The sequence below is a fragment of the Thermobia domestica genome, chromosome 8, assembly GCF_964235325.1.
Source record: "Thermobia domestica chromosome 8, izTheDome1.hap1.1, whole genome shotgun sequence".
NCBI classification, from domain to species: Eukaryota; Metazoa; Arthropoda; class Insecta; order Zygentoma; family Lepismatidae; genus Thermobia; species Thermobia domestica.
The window spans coordinates 107,783,135-107,801,588 of record NC_137461.1 but is presented as its reverse complement, the minus strand read 5'-3'; the positions used below and the strand labels follow the sequence as shown (position 1 = coordinate 107,801,588).

General features: G+C 34.2%; 1 protein-coding gene across 2 annotated transcripts in view; it reads left to right on the top strand.

Annotated features, from left to right (window-relative positions):
• Nucleotides 1-18,454, top strand: part of LOC145693133 (cytospin-A-like) — a 491,676-nt gene that overhangs the window by 161,442 nt on the left and 311,780 nt on the right. The gene's annotated exons all lie outside the window — the stretch shown is intronic.

Below are 18,454 nucleotides of genomic sequence, written 5' to 3'. Positions count from 1 at the left end.
CCGAAGGCGCCTCAGGTCGGCCGCTACAGTCCTCCCGCGTAAAATAAAAAAAAATAGACGAGGGAACTGAGGAATATTTTTTTTGACTACTTGGGCTTAAATTTTTTTTTGAGAAAAAAAATTAAGTGGCAATATTGTTTTTAAACTTTAGAGTTGGCAACACTTTTTAATCTTTAGGATTGGCAACACTGCTTAATACTCATACATAGATATATTCAATTAAAATTCCTTAGTCCTAGTTGGCAACACTTACTAATTCTTTAAGTAAAGTTCATAAAGGTAAAACTTTTTTTTTTTTTTTTTTGCTTATACCAGCGAATATTATTTTATACACAATTATAGCTAAATAATCGAAGTACTTAAATCCATAAAGTAAAAACCCTTGAAATAATTATATAGTATTAGGTAACACCATAATTAAATAATGACACAAAAGTAGTTATATCAGTAGTACAGAAGTACTCGTTAAAATCCCAAAATAGCTTAAATATATATTTTTGTGTATATAAGAAGATATACGATTATCTAAAGGTCTAATACCTAGGTCATACCCAAACAATTAAAAAGTTAAAGAAATGTTTATATATATACACCTATAACTAGAATTAAATATGAGAACCCAAAATTATTATTAAACTACGTTAATAAACAAAGTTATCATTAGACTACCAATTATTTAGATATAAAATCTCGATTGTGAGTGAATCACAAATTTAAGAAATTACTACATAGCTCTACCAATGGTTATATACGTATAATACAAAGAGTTCCCTAGTTGGTACGATTTGTTCCTACATATTTACAAAACTAAGCTTTGTCTATAAAAATATACAAAGACTAACAAGGCCAATACAACCTGATTTCGTATAAATACACTATACCTATTAAAACATTATAGCGAGGGATAACATAAATGACCTCAATTATGTACAGTACACATTTAAAATAATTTTTTTTTACTCAGTTTTTTTTTAGTTATTATTATTATAATACGAGTTCCTATATATACAAAGGATATACCTATATGTAAAGGAGATGGATGACCCATACTAAAATAATATAGTTAGATATTAAACCCAAGTAACATGCAATTATGCTATACAAATCAATTATAACTACAAAGGAAGTATATATAGATCACAAATATTTACACGCATTTTTTTTTTTTTTTTTTTTTACTAATCTACAATCATTTACGGTAGTTGGATTCTTAATCTCTCTAGACATTCAAGGAACTGCACATGTCCTAAACGAAAGTTCCACTAGGTATATATACAGAATTACTAAATTTAACAAAAGATTTGAATGACTTCTATATTATTAAAAAGTACAAGAATCAACTACTTAAAATTCTAGGGATTATACACACTACATAGAATCGCAAGACTACCGTATACAGAATATAATTACATTAGTTAATGAAGTATTTAATTCATGATTTTTATTATTATTATTATTATTATTACTATATGTAAATTTTCTTTTTCTCTACGTTTTGTTTTCGGATACATTAATTAAAAATTTACACTTTATCACTTACTCCAAAATTGTCAAAACAAACCATTAAATATAAGATAAGAAAGGGAGCCAGTTTGTTTTTATGTTCTTCTAGTCTTTACCAAAATTGGGTTACTGGGACTCCCTGAGGTCGAAGGTTATCCACTACCGGAGGGTAGTTGGGAATTGACGCTCAGATGTTTTCTATTCTTTTTTTTTTTTTTTTTTGCTACTACACTCCACGCTGAGGTCAGGGTGGTGTGAAGAAAAAGAAATTATACTACAGCCCTGTCTGGTAAGGGTCTGGTTTTTCTTTAAACAGAGAACGGCCAAAAGAAGAATTTCTATGTTTCATACAAGCTTTCGAATGAAATGAAGGCTGATTTCTTTTAGCACGAAAGGGATAACTAGAACATATATATATATTTTATTAAACGCTTTATAACATTCATCCTTTTAAACAATTTGAATTCAGTACGGAACAGCGTATGAATGTTTCGAAATGAACCCCTTTTAAATAGCATTTATATGGAACACGGCTCAATACAGGGTGTTCATAAACTAAATGGCAAGTTTATAGTTACGTCTAAAATACCTGAATTACAATATGACGCAAACGACCAATATACAAGATCAATTATGGTCTAAACTTTCAACTTTTACATTTAACAATATGCCAATTAACGCGTGGTTCAATATTATTGTTTAGTGACTATTGTCACGCAGTTGAACAGACGCTTAACAAAATCAATCAAATAAATCATCTCAATTTATAGAATGAACTGCTACAAATAATTAATCAACGCAGTTGAACAGACGCTTAATAAACTTAATCAAATAAATCGTCTTAATTTATAAAAGGAACTGCTACAAATAATTAATCGATAAGAGAGGTAGAGTTACAATATAAAATTTCAAATCAACATATATTTAATTGTACTATTCGCACAGAGGTACTTCACTTTTACGTCATTTTATTAACAAAGGAACCAATTATAACTGAAGTACTGACGTTTAGAAATTAACAATGAATTTAAATATAACTTCAGGCAATTATCTTGTTGCCTTACTATGATAACAACTACCTTTTACAGTAAAATATTGATATCATTCAATTGGTAGGTCTTAATTTCAACCTGGATATTCACCAAAATTCATATTAATTATCACATATAGTAGATATCAAAATACAATTATCATATGCATTATAACGCATAATATATCAAATGCCATTATCATATTTATTATAATGTATATTCACGTTAGAATATTATTAGAATTACAGCTTAAAATATCTATTCCTAGTAAATACAATAATCAATATATCCAAATGATAAAAATAGAATGTGCCACAACTTTATAGAAATACAATCGAACGGGAATAGACTATAATTACTTAAATACATTTAAGAACAATTAATACAATTCAACGAGAATTCCTTACAGGAGACATGATGTCGACTCTTAGATACAAATTAAGTTGGCACTCGGACGGCAGGAGGCAAGAGAGGTATAATAAAGATTACTTTTAGCCTATCTTCTAATATTAACTCATATGACCCTGGGACTTACATTTACTTCGCATTTATTCATAACTTTAGCTTTGAGGAATTTAACCGCGTATTTACATTTTAGAGACCTTTTGGGATATCTATACGCACAAAAGAACGATTTATCATTTCAAATAGGAGACAAGAAAGAGTTTATATGCAATTACAAAGTGATCAATAATGCACTTATTTACTAAACAGGGCGGCTGTATTTGACATTTAGGCCCGATAAGAATTTTATTCTAGAAAATAACTCGATTCCTGGACTTGCAAAAGCATTTCTTTTACTCATGATATTATAACATCACTAATTTACGCGGAAGCTAGAAAACATAACAATACTTGATACATTGGACAAGCGAATTTAATTCTCTCTTCGGACAACCTTAGATTTTCTTAAGGACTCGTGCTCGGACTCATTAGGGAGCAAGAGTGCTCAAAAGGATTAGGTCTACACAAACGCACCTTTGATTAGATTAGGCACTCGCGAGCAAGAACATTCATGACCATTTAAATACAACATTAGCTTCCATACATATCATTACCATCTCGAAAAGCACATAATTAAAACTTTAACACCATAGGGTGTCTTTCGAACGAAACACTGGGCTTCCTTCCGAAAGAACCAAGCATTCTCTGGTCGTTCGTTAGTAAACTGAACGATAATAAACAGCTGCGGGACCTAGGGGGTCCATAGCGACCTGGGATGTAATAGGAGGGTCCCGTACCTTTAAGGGGGTAAGCCTTCTCAAAGATCCGGCTTAACATCCTTACAATTACGCGGACGCACCCTTATACAATAAGGTCGATATAACAGAGGATCCACATCAGAGATTGCGCGATTCTCAGCTAATACAAGCGATAGAAACAAGCGACAATTTTCTGAAACGACCAATTTACGCTTTGGGGCTGATAATTATAGTTAATTATCACGTTTGATGGAATTGGTACAATAAGATCGATTCAACGGAGTATAATCATCAGAGATTGCACGATTCTCAGCTAATACAAGCGATAGAAACAGGTGGCAATTCTCTGAACGACCAATGTACGCTTTGGGGCTGATAATTATAGTTAATTATCACGTTTGATGGAATTGGTACTCTTTTTAGGAAAGGGAATTGACACATCCTAACCTAATCTAGACTCCATGAATTACTGCTGGAACAAGGGAGAGGTATGATCACTGTCTCAATCTTTTCCGACAGGGTGTCTCCCAACGACACGTTCCAAAATTAGATAGCTCGCTAAAATTTACAAAATAATTACACAACTCGAGGCAGTAGTGCTCGGCAAGGAATAGCAAAATTAATAACAATACTACAGAGCACGGTTTTACGTCCTGAACGAATGAAATTATTAACACAATGACTACGGTCGAATTTATCGTGACCGGAAAGTGATAAATTTATAGATAATTCAACTTCTAACATAATGAATAAGAAAAGATTCATTGATTAATAATGTCTACTAATAAATTATTTAAACGTCTCCTTAATTAATAACAATAGCTAAGCACAAACGGAATTGTTAGGATTAGTCTTTCTACTACATTAAGTTCACATATTTCTTCCTTAATAAAACAGCCTTACACTGGCAATTAAAGTTTACAAGAGCTTTATTCAAATTACAAAACTTTGATGCCAGGGACTTCAAAAGCATTAACGCATATCCTAATACTTTACGCTCTTATCATTTAATCAAAATACAAGGGATCTCGCGGTTTTTGAATACAGGGTACTATACTTCAGGGGTGTCCCACATTAGTGTTGTCTTTATTCAAACACGACTTAAAATAATAAAATAACGAGTTAGGATTAATATTACAACAACTTATTAAGAATGGTCTCTACTTAAAACAAATTACTAACTGAATTTATTGCCCTTTTAAACTTTCAATCTTGGTATACTTAATCCTCTCATAATTAACAAAAAGCGCGTCCTTTCATAAACAATAAAATTAAATTGGCCTCCAAGAGAATTTAAAATAATTTGAAAGCTTCAAAATCACAATAATGAATCTCATTATGAACTTTTACTGAGAAACGAAACATATTAAGGCTTTAGTTCGTATAGTTCGTGTAAGGAATCTCTTTAGCACCTAACATAATATTTAATTTACCACTAACGCTGAGAAGCCAGTCGGGGAAAGATCCAGAATTTACCCACAATCAAAGAACTAACAACGCGTGAGTATAAGGACTCACAGAATGAAAATTTCAAAATAAATTTCAAAATTTCAATGATGTTTGTTTTGACTGACTTGTACATTAATTACACAAGCAGAATTTGAATACTTGGAGTTCCTACACCAGCCTTACGACTGATGATTCTTGAAATGAACCTCGCGAAAATCCATTGCAAGAATCGAACTCAGAATACGTTGAGAAGCTTTGAATACAGAACGGAATAGCTTTCATCTCGATAGGTGAAGAAGAAAGTATCTGTTCCGTATTTGGCGCCTTAAACCTTCTCAAGGTATTATGTTGATATTTTTCCCTACAGTTTTTAGAATACTAAGGCAGTACACAACCGAGGAATGCTAACCAACACATTTCCTTTTTCTCGCTTTTTCTTTTCACAAAATATATAGATATATATATATATATATATATATTTTTTTTTTTTTTTGTTTTGCCCAGCTGGGGAAACTAACAGAGAACAGATGTTTTCTCTCTGTGTTGAAGAAAAAGGAACGAACTATTCTTTTGATATATGGACTGTTTCTTTTTCCTTCCCTCATTGACTTCTCTAGAACAAGCAAAATGATAGCTAAACTTTCAGGGTAGAAGGGGGCATTTGCCCAACGCAACACATCAACACAAAATGTTTACATTTAGATTTAAATTTCAAGCAACTTAATAGGAAACCTGTCATTTCAATTAACACAATTTAAACATTAAATTATACGTTACTCATCTAGAATATAGATGTGACCCTAAGCAAACAATATAACACAATGAAAGTAATAATATAAATAACTCCTGCTTTGTCATTTACAAAAGCAACATAGGATTCTATAATCAATATCAATTAACACATTATTAGATGACGAGCTAATGATCGAATCCCACTGTTGAACACCAAATTTATGTCGGGGCCGGTGGCAGGAGGCGATCAGAACTTTTGCGGCCACTGGTGAGGGAGTCCCACCACAGGTCACGAACATAAAAAGAGATTATTAGCGACAATATCTCTACCAAAGGTAGCCGAAATCAAACTAACAGAATAATTAATAAAGGACCACGAAAGGTCTCAAGAATATCACTGACTTAGAGAGTAGCCTGACATTAAAAATGTAATGGAGCTGAGCAGTCTATGGGGCTCGGCAATTTATTAGTACGGTAAGGAGGAGGTCCGTCCTGTTCAAACAATGTCCGACTAACCAGGCTGTCGGCAAGGTGAGTTGATAGAGAGAGAGAGAGAGCAGGATGAGTGCCTATGTATGACAATAATTAATTACAAAGTTCAAGCACGAGTTTACGAGATTATAAGGGAGCCTTGATCCATGAATGTCCCGCAGGTAATTGGCAGCACTTTAGGGCAGTGGCGGCTCCAAAGGGGGGTCACTAGTTAACGTGAAGCCCACACAACAACGAGATTAATTAGCACACCAAAATAATAGACAACTAGGACTCGTGCAAAGAAATAAATATTTGTAGCGGGACGACAACTTAATAATTAGGCACGTATTATACAACAATGAATTAAAATTAAAGCTAATGCAATGGAGACAGGATTATTAACACACTTAATGGACCTCAAATACATAAACTTCACAAGACAAGGTCAGGCTTGGCTATACTTAAATAATTCAGCCTAATAACAATTTAATCGATAAAACAATAAAAATGGAAGAGATAGTTATCGCTAACAACCTTAGTTGTAGAATCACTTTATAAAAACACAAACGTTGAAATCGGATATTGGGTGCACAGAAGTAGACGTGATTCTGAGTCGATGCGAGGAATCAAGATGCACAATTAAAATCACTAAAACAATTTAAATCACTCACCTCGCAATTGAACACCTACATAGATGAAAGAGTTCCAAGTGGCCTCTGGAGATATCGTCGAGTCCTGTATAAGTCCAGTTGAGCTTAGCGTGGTAACAAGATGTTCGTTGCAACCAAGAATTCCCAGAAGATGTCTGTATTGGTTCGAGCGGTAAAACCAACGAGATGCTTCCACTTCCTACGGAGAGTGAAGTTCTTTCTCCAATCGGAATTCTCACGGCGAATGCAGGAATAGTACTGGAGTCGCAGAACACACACACAGAAGGGTGATGGTTCACTCAACTACAGAAGATAAAGAGTTCGGTCCTCAACAGGCGTGACTGGTGTAGTGGTTCTCGTAGGAACCAGAGAACGGAAGAGATGTGATAATAATGACTTCGACGAACGGCTTCTTCGGAGGTACTTTCTGAGAGAATATAAGTAGGTGAGGTCGTACTTTGAAAACGTTAGATAGGCGTTTTAAATGACTGGGACGCCGAGTTAGAAGTAGTATGAGTTTTATTGTAAGTTGCTTTTGTACAGCGCAGAAGAGTTGATAAGCAATAAGTTGTTATACATCAGAGGTAACTTTAGATGACGCACAAGTCTAGTGGCGTATGCGTGAAACTTGAGAGGGGTCAGAATATGACCAATGATAAAAGAGAAACAAGGGCAGTTCAATGAAGAGATTGAATTACGACTGCCTGCATGTAGTAGTAGGAAACTTACTAGAAACAACGTTCAGCACAGTAACAAAGTTCTTACTGTATTGCACACACGAAATGAAAACAGAGATGGTCCTTGGTAGGAGAACGGAGATGACGGAGTTCTCCACTAACACAGTGTAATAACACACTCTGAGAATGCACTAGTAAACTTACTAGAAACAACGTTCAGCACAGTAACAAAGTTCTTGCTGTATTGCACACACGAAATGAAAACAGAGATGGTCCTTGGTAGGAGAACGGAGATGACGGAGTTCTCCACTAACACAGTGTAATAACACACTCTGAGAATGCACTAAGTTCTTCTCTCTATGACTCTAACAAAGTCAGAGAAGAAACGCAAGTCCGGCGGGCGAAGGACAGAAGCCTGAGCCCGAAGAGTGGGCCGGAGCCCCCGGCGACGAGCACGAAGCTCGTGCCTCGTAGACACACAATGATTTCCCCCTGAGAACAGCTTGTACATCTATTTTGTATTCAGGGAGTTTATTCACACGTTACGTACGTGGGAGTATAGTAGGGTGGTATCTTCCCAAAAGGGCGGATACTCGTGTGCAATGAAATTAGTCTTTACGTTTAGATTGGGTACTGATAATCTAAACGACTATTTAGGGTGTTAACTAGAATAGTCACGCATGCGCGTTATTACAAACAGTATAAGGCTTTAGCGTCATCTAGTACATAATATCCAAATTAAAAGTCAAAGGTTAATTTGATATTACAAAGAAAATCAAGCTTTATCCAGATTTTACAGGTTTCTTAATCGTTTCACAATGATACCAAAAATACAAGTGTTCCCAAGACACTTATTTTATACGGTGTCAAAATAGACATATTTAGTATTTTCGAAGTGTCAACTTCGGCGCCAAAATGTTAATTATACGTCTACCATGTTTTTGAGAACATCTGGGCTTAAACAGAGGACAATGAGAGTATTCAGAAAATAACATCAGACTCTCAGATAAGACACAAGGGTTAGATATTCCCTTGCACGTGCAGCGAATCGAAGGTTATAGGTTACCAATTCAGATCTGTTTCTCAAGATGCAAAGAGGGGAGAAAAAGATATGAGTTTCCTCTTACGAGAAAACAGCTAACTTTAAGTATTCGTCTGGCTTAGTTATTCCACAGAAAGAACAAAATATAAAGAGAGAAATTTAACATTGACTAATACCTGCAATAATTACATGGCAATAAAGCAAGTAAAAGGTTTTTAAATAGTAATTATGAATTTAATAACAGTAAGAAAAGCAAAAAATTAGGTCGGCCCGAAGGCGCCTCAGGTCGGCCGCTACATGTTATTATTATTACTTTATTATTATTACTACTATTATTATCATTTTGGTCACTAGTATAATAAATCTAATTAAAATAAAACTACAAGTAAATTACTGTTTTCAAGAAAAATAATCCTCAAAATAAAATAAAGTGATTTTTAAAAATTATTTTCACGTGTCGCTCTTATGTATTGTTACGCTAAAGAAGAATGATAATATGCTTAAGTAAAACTACGATAGAAGAATTTGCGAAAACTCACTAACATAATGTTATCTACCTCAAGTTTACATAGATTTTAATCGAACAAGAGGTCAAAACAATTTCTTTTTATTTGTTAAATAAATAAACTAAACGTCGAAATTAGCTCGTAAATCACTGAGGGTCTTTTCGATTTCTAAGCCTATGCCTTTAGTATATATTCATGTATATAGTAAACTTCTTTGATTAACTTGATTGCTTAAAACAGTTGAGTATTCGTACCATCTTCGTTTTTTTTTTAATGTTTTTAGTCCATTAATTTCTATTGGGAACTATTTATCCGTTTAGCTTTAAAATGAACTGGAATTTTAATGATGGTTTGAAATTAATTACCAATTTCTTCTTCAAAAACATATAATGCAAATATACTTCGACAAAGCACGAGACATTTTGACTAGCCTTGAAGAAATGACTTGGTGACAGCACGCCTAGTAGTAGAACGCCCACTCATTAAAAATGTGCCTGATTCGTGCCAAAACGCTCAGTATCGAACAAAAGATGTTATGAGCTGAAGAAAAATCACTCTGGCACTGATATGAGTGCCAAAACGCCCATTATCAGAAAATGAGAAATGGAAATGCACATCTAAATATAAAGCTACTTGTATCTATTCCTCTTTAAATATTGGGATTCATATTATAGAACTCGGGAGATAAAGTGGACATGAACATGAAATCAATCGATCAATTAATTAAGGAATGGAAAGTAATATTTTGCGCATGAAAGAAAACTAATTTTTTTCTAAGTTATTCTACCAACTTAGTTCCTCTGTAACGTAGTAGCATCAGAGACGATGTAGATGTAATTAATCATTCTTACACTTCACTAACACAAAAAGAATTACAAATGAAGTTCACTTATACCTCGGATTATTCTTCAAATTGGGATCAGTAATCCCCATTCATAATTGAATGCAATTCCAAAAAAGTGTACATTCGTGTCGGTATCGAATACTGTCTATAGAGAAATGTATATGGTTCAAAGACTGTTAACTATATGAAGAGAATCAACACATGGAAGGGCAATGATTCCATGTATTTTGCAAAGTTTCTATAAAACAAAAGACAATATAAAAATTTGGGAGAGAGATCTTTTTAGAACATAGAACGTATTACAAAATAAAGAAGAAACAAAATTTCCACATGTTATTTTTAGCTTAGAAATACGATAGCATATGAGAGATGAGAAGATGTATGAGATACTTCCTTGTTATACATCTTTTCGTAATAATTCTTACCTTGAACGAATAAAATAAGAATTAATATATATTTTCGCAACAAAAGAAAACTGAGAAAAGTAGCACTGAAATGAAAATTAATTATTAGTTTTAGTACTACATATTACCCGAGGTTTGGAAAGATATTGTACATATTTAGAAAAAGAGAAAAACCTCAAACTATCTGTTTGCATTTGGTGTGTAAGTATATAACCGGACTTAAGTTTCGGTGTTTGTTCAATTCGGGTTGAAAGGGAAAAAAGTTTACTTTTTTTTTTTTTTTTTTTTTTTTTGCACTTTAACAAGCATTTTGTCCGTAATATTCTATATATTAAATTTTGAGAAAAACAATTAATGAAATGGAATAAAAGAAAAAAAAATATCTGCACTCTCTGTGACTATGCATAGACTATCGTAATAGGAATGGGCGCTATGGCACTTCAGGTGAATGTAATTATCAAGAGATATCAGTCGTTTGTGACTGGGCGTTCTGGCACGAACTAAGCAATGATTTAATGGCTGGGCGGTATTACACTTCAACAAAGAAATCAGTAAAAATCAAACCTTTAAAAATCCAATTAATTTCAAACAAAGAAAATAGTACTTCCCCGTATAAATCAATCGGGTTGAAAGAAAAAAAAGATAGCGCAGATATTGAACATAATTAAGAAACTCGGATGATCATCACCATAGAAACAAACGTCTTCCATATCCTGTACCGCGACAATCCAAATAAGATCCTTTATTAGCCTATTTCCCGAGATTAAATTTTATATTATCTTCTCATTTTATGGGCCCATCCAAAGGTGTCTTTTCCCAAAAGCTTTTCAATTAAAACTCTATTTTAGAGCTTGTCATAAAACCAGTCTTTTTGGAAAGACATTTCCCATGTTCCAAACAAATTTCAGTTTTTGTGTTTTGCTTTCTAATGTAAGACTGCGGTTATGAAGGAGGGACTTACTGTTAGACTATGGCTGTTCGAGGACTCGTTTCCGATGCGTTACTCCCAGCAGCAAACGCAACGTAGGTGGCTACTCGGTAATTTTACTTTTGCCAGAGTTATAAATCATACTGTGAGCCAGTCAGGGTTTCAGGCCTTACTGCCTCACCCTTATTCTCCTTCATGCGAATGACGAGAAATAAGCCTATTGTGTTACATAGATTTTTCGGTGATTAGCTAATTTTTCGGAATTTCCTGATATTTTTGTGAATTTTCTTTTGTTATACACGCATATACTTTATAATAGCAGAGTTCCAACACTCTGCACAAAACGTCTTCGAAGGAGCTGTTTCTTACTAAAATCCCCTTGCTCGGCAACATGCCTTTCCTCCCCCCTCCCCCACCTTCCTTTAGACATGTTTTACTGATTCCGAAGCAGCAGACGGTCTATTGTTCCGAAACGCACCAAATATGCTCGAGCCGACGTATTCTGAGCATTATGATTAGCCATCCGCATTTAAATACATGGTCAGCGTATTCCAAGCGTACGCATGAGCCATAAAAACACGTTTGCGAACGCATCGAGAGCAATGCACTTAATGTGAGCTCCGAACCACGAGTGGGACTTGAATCCGGTGTTGTTTACTGGTGTACACTAGACCATCATACAACATCAATTCTCATAGTATAAGCCATTCCATATCACACTCGTATCTCGTCTCCAGAAGAGATAGATTACAGGACCATATCATCGGCCTCCTGAGATTGCCTACGAAACAAGAGTTGAGACTGTCGTGTCTCGAAAAGAAGTGACGTAAAACTGATGTGTTGTTTCGGAAAATATACCTGTTCCTATCCAAAGAGCTATGTCCCGTCTCATCTCGTCTCGTCTCATGGATAATCCTATAGGCGCTGACTTCCAGGTGTTGCATGTGGAGTATTGTACTCTAAGGGTCATCAACTGTGGACATTACTAGGTAAAAAAAGATTTTAAAAAAGCCACTTGCAGCTTTTGAAATGTGGGTTTGAAAAAGAACAGAGAAAATGTGTTGAGTGCAACGAAAACCTAACAAATCAATGTTAACGAAAATTGAGGAGAGAAAATCAATAATACGGATAGATAGAGTAAAAAAAAAAGCTATATATTGTTTTAAAGAAGAAATTACTATTTTCAAATGTGGTAGAGTGTGTGAAGCAAGATAAAGGACCTCATGGCTAAGCGGTCAGCGTACGTGCCTTTGGCGTTGGAAACCTGGGTTCGATTTCTGACAGGTGCTCATGTGGTTCGGATCCCACGTTAAGCTGTAGGTCCAATTCTCACATAGCCTCGCTGCTGAAAACGACGCTAATATCGAGGAAAGAAATGAGATAAATAAGGTAAAAGATTACTGCTGTTTATGGACAATATTAGAGAAGGCATCAGGCATCTCTTACACCAACATAGAAAATAACGGGGGATTGTAGTGCGTTGAAGCAACTAAATTTAGACAAGTTACCTTCAAGTTTATTTAATTTATTTATTTATTTCTACAACGTATTTACGAGTAGTAATTAAAATGTAAAAAATACACCGTAAAATTCAACAAACTGCCTAACAGTATTTCCCTGACTAGTTATGCAACCATATAAATTCAATTGTGTGATGGGTTGCATAATGTTCCAGGCATTTCATAGATTTAGAACATTTACTTACTATGGTCGAGCTACCCAAGTTGCTTGGGTTTAATTGAGTCAATTAAATATAATTATCACTTGAAGGAGATATAATTTTACTATTTTACAACCTTTAAAAAAATCATTTTAAGATATTTAATAGTGGCTTGCTATACATTACTCTTATGGGCATAAAGTTTCAAAAGCAAAACAATAGGTTAACTAAACTTGCCCTGATCGTGAAAACGCCTTCAAAATTGCTACTCGTTTCCCCCAAGCCTTCGGCTAACTGTACGCTATAGGTTAAAATTGTGAATAATTAAACGTTCTAGTTGTTTACTTCTATTTATTTATTTATTATTTATTTATTTATTTATTTATTTATTTATTTTTAGGTTGCCCAACCAACTTGCGATTACACAAATTAACTATTAATACAATATACATATCGTTACGGCCTGTTAATGGTAGTAGTATGCTTCATGTGGGTTGGCGGTAAAGCTTGTTAAATATTGCACTGCCCTAAACGTAGACGATAAGAACTACCTGTAGTTTATATAGTGTGTTCATGTTATTTAGTAACTAAATTGTATTCATGAGGAGTCCTTGACATGGAAGAAATATTTGTGGATTTTATATAATTACAACCTTATTTACATTTAATACTGCTTTTTGTTTCTAATAATGAACAGGAAAGCACGTTCACGTTCATCATCATCATCATCATCACTATCCATTTTCAAAGAAAATTAGGCCGATATGCAATCAGCAAACGTAGCGGAGGGCCGATTATTAACTATTGGAAATTAGTTAACAGACTGAGATGATTTTGTATTATAAATAGATGTTATCTGATGGTATCTGTAGGAAAAAATGGATTAATGATAATCCAAAAATCGGATTTGAATTGAGTTTTTCTTTCCTGCCCTAAGTCTCGTATAGTATCCAAAATTTCCTCAGTATTTGGAGCAGTGAATTGTTGCGTATCTTGAATACTTCCGATTATATTATCATTGATGTGTCAATGGACTTCCTCCACTCTCCATCATCGGAATTTCACTCACACATGTGGGCTGGACAAAGTACAAGAACATCTGGCCACATTGTTACTAATTCATGCGTGGATGATCTTATATCAAAGTACAATGGTGCCTTTTTTTCGAACCAGTTTATCTCTTTTTTCTTATTCATTCAGTTCTTATATCAGGAAACAAAAAAATGCTTATCTTCGTTCCCCTGTCAGTGATGTCATCTGCATTCTGAACTACTTCAACAGCTGCTGCCGCCTTTGTATCGAATAGTGCAGGGTTGGACTGAGTTTTATCTCATCACGAAATAATGCATTGTGAATGTTTATACAGCATTATCTTATTTTAATGGAGCTATTGTCCATATGTTTGTTCGTATATCCATTACTTTCGAATTTGCTACAATACATTTTGTCCATATTTGCCATAGCTTAAAAAAAAAAAAAAATCATTCAGGATAATTTATGAAGCATACGTGTAAGTAGTGGATCTTTAAATTTACTTAAATTAGCGTTGCTATATATATATATATATATATATATATATATATATATATATATATATATATATATATATATATATATTTGTCATCAATGTTTCATTTTAAGGATTTTATTAAGTAATGAAAAAACGTTTCTTTATACAAATAGCATATTTTTGAATAAGTTTAAGTTAGTTACAAATAACATGCTACAAGATATCTTTAAATATCAGATAGATATGAGGAGAAGGTACACTTCCCATTAAGGTTTGGCCAGTGTGGCTCACGAGTGGTGTGAAAGTAAGGTTCCGTACAATCTTGATCTCCGCACTTTCCCCAAGGCAACTATTTGAGGAGTTAGTGAATCCCTGATCAGCATTGAACAAACGATCATAGATCGAATCCGAGGCGTCTAGTTGCCTGGTCTTACCGGTGACTACGCCACCGTCTAGACAAACATACCAACACAAAGCTTACACTAGTAATACTACTACTACTACTACTAATAATAATAATAATAATAATAATGATAATAATAATAATAATAATAATAATAATAATAATAATAATAATAATAATAATAATAATAATAATAATAATAATAATAATAATAATAATAATAATAATACTGTTGATAAAGTGGATACTTTCAAATACTTAGGATCAATATTAACAGACGAGAATCATATTCATGAAGAAATTAAATGTCGATTAAAAGCAGGGAATTCGTGTTACTATTCGGTTCAAAATCTCTTGTCGCGAATTCTGTCGAGCAATTTGAAGCTTAAAATATATAAAACGATAATCATGCCTGTTGTTCTGTATGGTTGCGAAACATGGTCGCTTACTCTGAGGGAAGAACATAGACTGAAAATATTTGAGAACAAGATCCTGAGACGAATATTCGGACCCAAGAGAAACGGGAATGGGGAATGGCGGAAACTTCATAATGATGAACTACATAATTTATAAGGTTTACCCAACATTGTTAGGGTCGTCAAGTCTAGGAGGCTTAGGTGGGCAGGTCATGTAGCTAGAATGGAAGAAAGTAGAAACGCTTTCAAAGTCTTGACTGGAAGATCAATCGGAAAACGACCATTAGGAAGACCTAGGCGCAGATGGGAGGACAATATTAAGATGGATCTCGCAGAGATTGGAATACAAAGTAGAAACTGGATGCAGTTAGCTAAGGATAGAAGTCAGTGGAGAGCTTTTGTGAGCGCGGCATTGAACCTCGGGATTCCATAGGCCATAGAGTGAGTAAATTAGTTAGTTAGTTATTAATAATAATAGCTTGATATTGTCAAAATCTCACGTCGGTGATCTCTTCTTTTTCTACACAGTAGTTATGCATCTTCATTCTTACCCTCATATTTAGGGTTATTCATAAGACAAGAGTTAAGGCTGTCTCGTCTCGCATAGGTGTTGAGAAAGTGTTGTCTCTTCTCGGAAAGTGTATATGTTTCTATTGAAAGAGCGCTGTCTCGCCTCGTATCTCATCTCGTCTGGTTTGTAACCGTGCACAGAGAACCCTCTGTGACAAGTACTCATGGCCTCTTACATACATAGAGATACGTACGACCCATTTCAACTTAATTGAATACTTTCATATTAACTATTCAGTATTTTTTATTTAAAATATTTATATTTTATATTCAAAAATAATGTGAAAAAATATACATATATCATTAATGATGTCAGGGATGCAAATGATACGGTTATTATAGCTAGAACTGAAGAAGGGCTACAGGAAGTGATGAACAAAATAGTTGATAGTGGGAAACAATATGGAATGGAAAATCAGCGTCGAAAATTCGAAAGGCAAGACAATATGCCGTGGAAATGCGCCCTTACGGGTCAGAGTAGAATAAAAATAACTTGATGAGGTAGATAATTTCAAATATCTGGGAAGTATTTTGACGAGAGACACTTACTGCACCAAACAGATAAGGTCAAGAACAGCCGTAACCAAAGAAGCATTCAACAAAAAAAAAAGATGACTTAACTACCAAGCTTAATATTATACTAACTTGTAAGAAAGAAGCTGGTTAAGTGAAATATTGAACCGTATGGTTCAGAGACTTGAATATTGCGAAAGTTAGAGAAATATTTAGAGCGCTTCGAAATGTGGATTGGAGGAAGATAGAGAAGATAAATGGATGGAGACAATAACAAACAAAGATGTTTAAAACGGATAGGAGAGAAGAGCACGCTTTTAGCCAGCATTCTTCATGAAAGGCCAATTGGATTTGATACATCTTGCGAAGAAATTGTGTTCTTCATACCGCCATAGAGGGAAAGATGGAAAGAAAACGATGAGTAAGAAGAAGAAGAACACAACTGATCGTTGGTTTGAAAAAAGATGATGAAAATATTGGGAGTTAAAAGAGGAAACCGAAGATTGAGAAACATGGAAAAAACATTTCCATGTCTGAACCTAAGAAAAAAAAAAAACTCATTAGTCTTAGGACTTGTCAACGGGCGTATAAAAGCTCACTGTTAGCTGAAGGAATAAGAAAAAGTCGGACACGTGTAGTTATAACATGAGATAATTGGAAGTATTTCAAATACAGACTTATTTCTTATGAAAATTCTTAAAAGATCATAAAATCATTTTGTCGTATACCGAGTCTGTTTCTAATCAAGGATATACCCTTGAGAAACAGTACAAAAATCAGTGCAAGTTGTCTCTTTATGAGTGTATATATAGTGTATCGGAAATTCATTTTCTTCTTTTTTTTAATGCTATTCTTTAATGATTGAATGGTGCATTTAACTGAGAGAATAATCAATAGAGCTCTATTGATATGGATTTCAGAAAGTAAGAATGGTTGAGTCATACAAGAAGAAGAAGAAAGAAGTTTTCATTTCAATCTTTGCGTATTTCTGCATCTTCAGTCAATCCTCCTTTCTTGTCTGTGGTCAGAAATCCTAATTCAGTTACTTTCAGAGCGTAGTATACCATTTTAAAACGTGGACATGTAATTGCAGAACTCTTTGTATAATCTTTGTCATAAAAGACTATTAAAGATATTTATTTTTAAATAGTGAGATGTGAACCTGCCCGTGATTAAACTCTGCTCAATCATGAATGTAAAATTGTCGAAGTTTAGTAATGAGCAGTTTCAAACTCAAGAAAATTTGTCAAGTTGAGTTGATTTTGACTTTAACGTCCTTTTCAGCAGCGAGGCTATATGAGACGGAAAGTGGAATCCGAACCACGTGAGCTTCCACTGGGAATCGAAACCCGGGTCTCCCACACCAAAGGCGCGTGCGCTAACCATATAACCACGAAGGAGCTCACCAAGGAAATTTATTTCCAGTGTGATGTAAGTTGCTGAAAACTTCGTGTGCAGTACATAAAATTCCAAGATTAAAAATGTATCGATTATTTTTACTGAAGAACTGAAGTATACGTGTTTCTGCAGTTTAAAACTCAGAAATATATTTTCTGTATGTGTACGTGAGCGCTTGAACTCATAATATTCTCTTTTAGAACTTTATGTTCACGCGAGTCACACACACACACAAAAAAATCTAAGTTTCTTGGAGCATAAAGTTCACGAAGGAAGTACTATTGAAGTTAATACTCCTTATGTGAGAGAAACATCTTTAAAAGCCTGGAATGAAAATGAAAAGGGATCTTTACTAAAAATGTTCTATGGCAATGGAAAAATTGGAGGAATGTAGATAACTTTGAAGCAACGAGAAAACAAAAGCTGAGAATACACATGTCCCCCTAAACTCACAGAATTAAAGTCGAACCTGAGACCGTTCGTATCAGACATAACTTTTTCTTGCATTGCTTTCCTTTCCTTTTTTTATTTTTTATTTTATT